This window comes from Peromyscus maniculatus, chromosome 10, assembly GCF_049852395.1.
Source record: "Peromyscus maniculatus bairdii isolate BWxNUB_F1_BW_parent chromosome 10, HU_Pman_BW_mat_3.1, whole genome shotgun sequence".
Lineage (NCBI taxonomy): Eukaryota > Metazoa > Chordata > Mammalia > Rodentia > Cricetidae > Peromyscus > Peromyscus maniculatus.
Window position 1 is genome coordinate 19,926,074 of NC_134861.1, and position 7,456 is coordinate 19,933,529.

Here is a 7,456-nt window from a genome sequence, read left to right on the forward strand (position 1 = left end):
TATTATAACCAATTATGAATATTAGATAAACTGTTTTTTGAAAGAAAGTGGACAATAATGGCCTGTAGAATTTTTGTGTCATACTAACAATGTTTCTTTAATGCAATTAATCTACATATTGACTAAGTCACACATACAATGTTTCAAAATCGTATTCAAACTATGACTGCATTTATTTTAATAAAGAAAACTAGTATGTTAAAAAAAGATGTATCATAAAATATGACAAGATCAAAATTAATATAGTTTGTGTAAGATATATGACAGGTATTGGAGTATTAATGAACTTCTATTAAAAAAGATGTAGTTATTTATTTTATGTATATGAGTGCTCTGTCTGTCTGTCTGCCTGCATGCCAGAGGGCATCAGATCTCATCTTAGATCATTGTGAGCTACCATGTGGGTGCTGGGAATTGAACTCAGATCCTCTAGAAGAGCAGTCAGTACTCTTTACCTCTGAGCAATCTTTCTACCCCCTAATGTTTAATATCTTAATATTAATTTTAAAGTATGATATATTGAAATGTTAATATTTTGGATACATTAGATTAAAGTGCATTATTTAAATGAAATTTTCTGTTTCTTTTAACTTTGTCCTTAAATATGGTTATTAGGAAATTTAAAATCATGATTGTAGTTTGCTTTAATTTCTCCTGGACAAGACTGGTAGAAAAACATGAGAGAAATGATTGCATACTGAAAAATTAGATTTGTGTACTCAGGAGGCCCCATCCTCCCTGAAGGCTCCATCCTCCCAGGAGGCTCCTTCATCCCAGGAGGCTCCTTCCTCCAGGAGGCTCCATCCTCCCAGGAGGCTCCTTCCTCCCAGGAGGCCCCATCCTCCCTGAAGGTTCCATCCTCCCCGAAGGCTCCATCCTCCCAGGAGGCTCCTTCCTCCAGGAGGGTCCTTCCTCCCTGGAGGCTCCATCCCCACCCCGCCAGGAGGCTCGTTCTTCCCAGAATGGTCCTTCCTCTCAGGAGGGTCCTTCAACCCCTTTTCTGTGAAGAAAAGGAAAAGAACATTCTTAAACTCCCACAGGACAGTAACTGCTCATTCAAACTTAAGCATTCACGAATTCTGTAACATCACAATATAGACCCATATTGTATCAACTTTTATCAGTTTTACACACAAAAAAATTACAAGATACATTCGTAAGAGAACTTGGACAGATAAAGCCCTGACATCTCTAGCACTAATTTAGGGGTTCTTTTGGAGTCTGAAGTTTTAATTCCTGAGTGGGAACTGGGAAACTTGGGGCCAGTCAGGATAAGAACAGCAGCTTAATTGGGTAGTGTGTTGAGTATCAGGAATAAGAGCTGGAGGTTTATTTCCTGGACAGTAAGAAATCTAATGTACTTCTGTCTACCTAGCAGGGTTCTGTGATATTCTTGCCTTGTTATGGTACTGAATTATCCTCTCTTGAAGCTTGGATCTTGGCTCCTAGACTTACTCAATGAGGAAGCTGAATGGGACTGCACCTTTCTGGGTGTTGTCAACCCTGTTTTAGAATTACTATCTAGTACAGGTCAGGACTGCCAAGCAAGAGCTATTTGCATGTCTGTGTGACAGCTCCAGAGTTATTGTCTTGTAGCTAGAAATACTGTTGGATGCTGGTCCTGAAACACATTGAAATCTTTCCTCTAGTTCTGTTTTTAGTGTCTAGCCTTGTCCTGGAAGACTGAAACGTCAGCTTACCTGACAAGTAAAATGTAACCATGACCCATTGTCTAAAGCCTGTTGATCCTGGGACTGTCATGTAGGAAGCTGCCTTTACCAGAGCAGAAATGTGTCCTTCAAGGTGTGTATGAGGTTGGAGTTAACTGTAGTATGAGGCCTCCATCAAATGGGTTAAAAGCCAACGTTACAATCTTGAATAGGTCTGCTACCTTTTTGGGGTACAGAGTTTTTTATTTACTGAATTCTCCAAGTGTCCCTCAGGAGTCTTGCCTTGACAGATTTATCCTAGGATCCTGTCCCCAGTGGCTGTTTTCTCACTAAGTAGATGGAGGGAAGAGCCAATGGAGGTAACTGCCAACTAAGAGTCACTTGAGTATTGGCACGATGAAGTGAATGTAAATTATATGCAATCTGGAAGGTCTTAGTTTCTTTTGTCTTGTCCTAGATTTTTCCTTTGTGAAAGTATTTGATATTGCTACTAGTTATTGTTGGGGAATTGGAGACCATTTAGTACCTTTGTGCCTCAATTCACCACTGGAACCATGGAATTCAATGCCATGGAGACAGGCACAGTTGTACAGGTGCAGCCCTGGAGGTCTCCTCCCTGTGCAGTTGTACAGGTGCAGCCCCGGAGGTCTCCTCCTTCTGCAGTTGCACAGATGCAGCCCTGGGAGGTCTCCTCCTTCTGCAGTTGTACAGGTGCAGCCCTGGAGGTCTCCTCCCTGTGCAGTTGTACAGGTGCAGCCCTGGAGGTCTCCTCCCTGTGCAGTTGTACAGGTGCAGCCCTGGAGGTCTCCTCCCTGTGCAGTTGTACAGGTGCAGCCCTGGGAGGTCTCCTCCCTGTGCAGTTGTACAGGTGCAGCCCTGGAGGTCTCCTCCCTGTGCAGTTGTACAGGTGCAGCCCTGGGAGGTCTCCTCCCTGTGCAGTTGTACAGGTGCAGCCCTGGAGGTCTCCTCCTTCTGCAGTTGTACAGGTGCAGCCCTGGAGGTCTCCTCCCTGTGCAGTTGTACAGGTGCATCCCTGGAGGTCTCCTCCCTGTGCAGTTGTACAGGTGCAGCCCTGGAGGAAAACATTCCTCACAGACTCATTGCTGGTTCAGGTGCCAAGCCCAGGAGAAGCTCTCCTTTGGCTCAGTGCTGAGCCTAGGACCTTGGTTTAATGTAGATTGTCACCTTAAAAATTTTTAATAATTTTTGTTGGGGATCAGGACACACATTTCCATGTCTAAATGGGCCTTACAAATTATGTAACCCATGTGGACTTCATTCCAGTTTGGGGATAGTTGTTTTCAGTGACAATTGATTTTTAAAGTTATGTTTTTAAAAGAGTCATGATCTACTCTAATTCCCATCATTGCTATTCACACACACACACACACACACACACACACACACACACACACACACACACTCAGAATACAGAAATCTATGGCATGTGAGAAGCATGTGTAACACTGAATTTGGATCTTACCTTGTGAGATAAAGGAGCAGTGATTTTTCTCTGCATTGTGCTATTTTTGCCTTGTAGAGTCTGTGACTCCAGCGTGTGTCTCTTTAAGCTGTCTTCTGGCTTAAGGCTGCTATGGGTCATGGCCTAGCTGTTTCATCTTTCCTTTGCCCCTTGGGTACAGAACGAGACTTAATAATAAAGTGAGCCAAGAATCTCAGTGTGGCCGTCATCCTTCTTGTTGATAGTCCTTAAAATAAATTATCAAATTACTCCAAGAAATTTCAGGTTGTTGCTTTCAAAATACCAAATGTTATTTCTCAAGGCAAATGTTAAAAAAATGTCAGGACCATAAAGACTTGGTTTATTCATATAATCTCTACTTAAGTTCCTAATAAAATACATTGAGTTAATGAAAGAAGACATTAGAAAGTAAATGTTCATAACCCAATTATTAGCAAGATTATCAATATTGGGATTAAGATGGCATGACAAAAGAAAATATAACAAAATATAAGAACATAACTAATTTTAAAATGACAATTCAGTTACTAATTTTATTAGTTAAGGAATGTCAATAACAGAAGTTTGTTTTGTTTTGCCATTTAAAGTAAGGTGGGGTCTAAATGTCTGGGTCTGTGGTTATTGATTTTACTTTATCTTTTGATTATCTTTGAGAACTTCATACAATATATTTTGATCCTAATCACCCTTTCCTCGTCTCTTCCCAGATCCACCCGCTTCTGTACCCACCCAACTTCTTGTCCTCCTTTTTTTTTTTTTAACTCATTGAGTCCAATCTGTGCTGCCCAAATACCTTGGATGTGTGGCCTTCCCCTGGAGTGTGATCTATCCACCAGGAGACCCATTCTTAAGGGAACCAGACTCTCCTTCTCCCAGCATCCATCACCTGCCAATGACTCCTCAACCAGGGGTGGGACTTCATGCCACCTCTCCTCTCTATGCTGGGATTTTGTCTGGCTTGAGCTTGGTGCAGCCTGTGTTCATGTTGTTTCAATCCCTGTGAGTGCATATCAAAAGTATTTCTGGATACCAGCTTTGAACACTATATATATATATATATATATATATATATATATATGTATATATATATATATATATATATATATATATATATATATATATTTGGAATATTCATAGATATGGAAGGAGCCATATGGAAGTTTCACAGGAGAGGAGACAGAACTCAGTGATATAAGGGTAACAGGAAATAATGGAACAAGGATGATTAAATTAGGGTTGGGGAAGGGAGGGCAGGATAAAGAAATGAATATGGCAATAAGTATCACTAAAGAGCTTTTAAAAATAACATGAAAACACTCTACTATAGAAGCTTCCTAAAATATGTACATAAGCATACATTAAAAGAGTTTAAATGGAATTATCCTATAATGGAGCAACAATGCCCTTACTATATACCACAACTAAATAAACACAAATAAAAAGCCCAGTGCCAGGAATGGGTTATCTCCTCCAGTGTTGTTAGCCAGTGAGGTCCCATAAAGCCCAATGTTATTGCCAGTGCTATTGATTGTCCTCAGAACACTATTGCTGAAGACAATAGTGAGTCATAGAAAATGGAGAAATCAAGCTGGTACTGACCTGGAAGCTTCATCCATACTGGTTAGTTTACAGAGTGCTGGAAGGTGTTATGAACGGCTCCAGAAGAGGAAAGCTGTCATCAGTCTTACCCAGCTGAGAACTCTTAGGACTAAAAATATCTGGCCTGGCAAGGCATGGCCACTGGTAAAAGTGGCAAGAAGGATGGGTGTAAACAGTCACTTTCTGATTGGATTTAAGGCTTGCTTCGAAAGAGGAAAACCATACCTGGCACCATTATTGGGAACAGAACCTGTGGCTTGGCAGGTCACAGACTCTGGAGGAGAACCTGCTATTGCTCTGCTAAGCTGACATAGTATTAAACTGATTGCTAATAACTTATCTTTATACCCGTATATCAATGCATCACTCCACTCTCATCATAGAAGCTTCTATTTGCAGCAGTTGGCAATCAACAGAGAGACCCACAGCCGGTCAAGGTGCAGAGAGTAAGAGACTGTGGAAGTGTTTGATTTTCTGTACATTCTGGGCACTATGCCTTGTGGGGTCATTTTGACCCATTTTCACAGCCTTCTCAGAGAAGAAGAAGAGCGGACTAATGGGCACTGTGCAGAGTACTCATGGGACCTTAAGATTTCTCAGTTAGAAAACTGGAAGGTTTGGCTGAAGCAATGACAGTCAAGCAGACAAAAACAGGAACTTGGAGGTAAGTTAGTTAAGGCCAGCGACCACCAAGATGACTGACAACTGACTGAGGACTCTCTTTGAGCCTCATTATGCCTTTTTGGCAATATGTTAGCCTAGTGAAATCTCTGTAAGGGGGAAGGGGAGCTACTGTACAAGCAAAGCCCATTTAATTCCTGTGCAAATCAGCAGGCATGCCCTAAAAGTCTCCCCACTTTCCAGAAAAAAACATGAATATTCAAAACACTTCCCGGAAAAGGCATGAATATTCAAACCCTTCCCCATAAAATGAGATGTCTGCCTTTGCTTTGGGCTGCTCTGTCTTTGGAGGAGCTGTGCTTCTCCCGCGGAGTTTAGTTGGGAACTTTCACTTCTTCCCAGCTGCTCTGTGTCTGATTGCATCTGATTTTTCTCCTGTAGGAGACCAAGGATCCACTCAGCTGGGGGACACTTCTTCCATACAAACCTTGAAAACTCAAGCAGCTTACCAAAAAGGGTGACGGTGACGTGCTTTGGGTTGAAACTGGGTTGAACTGGGGAGCCATAGCAAGTGTCGAGTAGGCAACCCACTCTTTGAGGATCACAGAGAATATTGTCAGTCCTGATTTTCAAACAGAGGAGAGAGCTCTCGCTCGGAGACAAGTCAGTGACACGTTAAAAACTTAGCTGTCCCAGGCCAGCAGGGTAGCTCAACAGCTAAAGGCATCTGCAGCCACGCCTGATAACCTGAGTTTGTTTTCTGCACCCAAAGTGGTGGAAAGAGAGAACCAACCCCAGCAAGTTGTCTTCTGATAGCCATGTGCTGTGGCATGCCTCTCTCTCTCTCTCTCTCTCTCTCTCTCTCTCTCTCTCTCTCTCTCTCTCTCTCTCTCTCTCTCACACACACACACACACACACACACACTGCGTGTGAGAGAAATAATGAAGAAAGATAGAAAGAAAGAAAGGAAGGAAGGAAGAAAAAGAAAGAAAGAGAGAGAGAAAGGATGAAGAAATAAAGAGAAGAAGAAAGGAAGAAGCTATTAAAAAATATAATCGCCCAGGACTGAGTCCACCAATGGATGGCTCAGACCCTGCATGGATATTCCTAGAACATGGATAAGGGTAAAGAGAAGGCCTTTTAGGGATGTTATTTTCAGAACTTAATTATTTGAATAAGAAGTAAAACCAATTCTCACATTAGATTATAGGACAACCTTTGTTCTAATTTTAATATGGTTGGCACTGATCTCATCTGTTCATTCCCCATGAAATCCATTTTCCTAGCTACAAAATAGGAGTAAAAGCAAGTGATTGTTTTTGCCTCACACTGAATATTAAAAAATAATGTTGTAGGTACACATTCCTGGCTGAGATGTATGCCATGAACATCATCATCTAAACAGGAAAGATAGCTTTTGAAAGCTATTTTGACAAGGAAGCTATGCTATGTTCCTGACATCTTACTCACTGGCTATTGTTTAGTAGAAAATAACCAAAGTGACCACATCTTCTCTTATTTTAACTCTGGAATACTGTGGAGTTGAATAACTGACTTCTGAAAAGAGGAATTAGGGACTGTTCTCACTCATAAGCAGGTTAGACAAAGCTAGATATTTTTTCAAAAAAATCAAATTAGTAAATAAAAAATTTAAAACTGTTCTCACTTATATGTGATGGATTCATAACCATTCTTGTATAAAATTTATAGCTTTAACAATTAAATTTTATGTTCACAAATACCTAGGCTAGTATAGTAACATATCTTCTGTTAGCAAATTTCAAAGGCTCCCTATTGTATCAGTCAGCTTTTTGGTACTGTACGTTGGATAATCAACTTATGAAAAGATTGACTTTGGCTTCCTGTTTGAAGGCTTCTGTGTAGAAGTCAGCCTTCACCCTTTTTTTATTTTTTATTTTTTTTTTCCTGGTTACTTTTTGCGCCTGTGGTAGAGCAGCTCATCACGGTGGAGCACACGGCAGAGGAAACCTGCTGCTGTGAAATGCCCCTCACAGGCTCCAGTGTTTGAACAACTGGACTCCCAGAAATGGTTCTGTTCTGGGAGGCTGTGAAGTCTTCAGG

The 7,456-nt window shown here is 41.2% G+C and overlaps 1 long non-coding RNA gene across 1 annotated transcript; it reads right to left on the reverse strand.

The window, feature by feature from the left end:
- Positions 1-881: 881 nt before the first annotated feature.
- LOC143267505 (uncharacterized) lies at positions 882-4,855 on the reverse strand. The gene is made up of 3 exons (XR_013042643.1): positions 4,753-4,855; positions 3,154-3,379; positions 882-1,000 (listed from the first exon to the last, which is right to left on the reverse strand). It is a non-coding gene; the product is annotated as an uncharacterized LOC143267505 (long non-coding RNA).
- Positions 4,856-7,456: the final 2,601 nt, after the last annotated feature.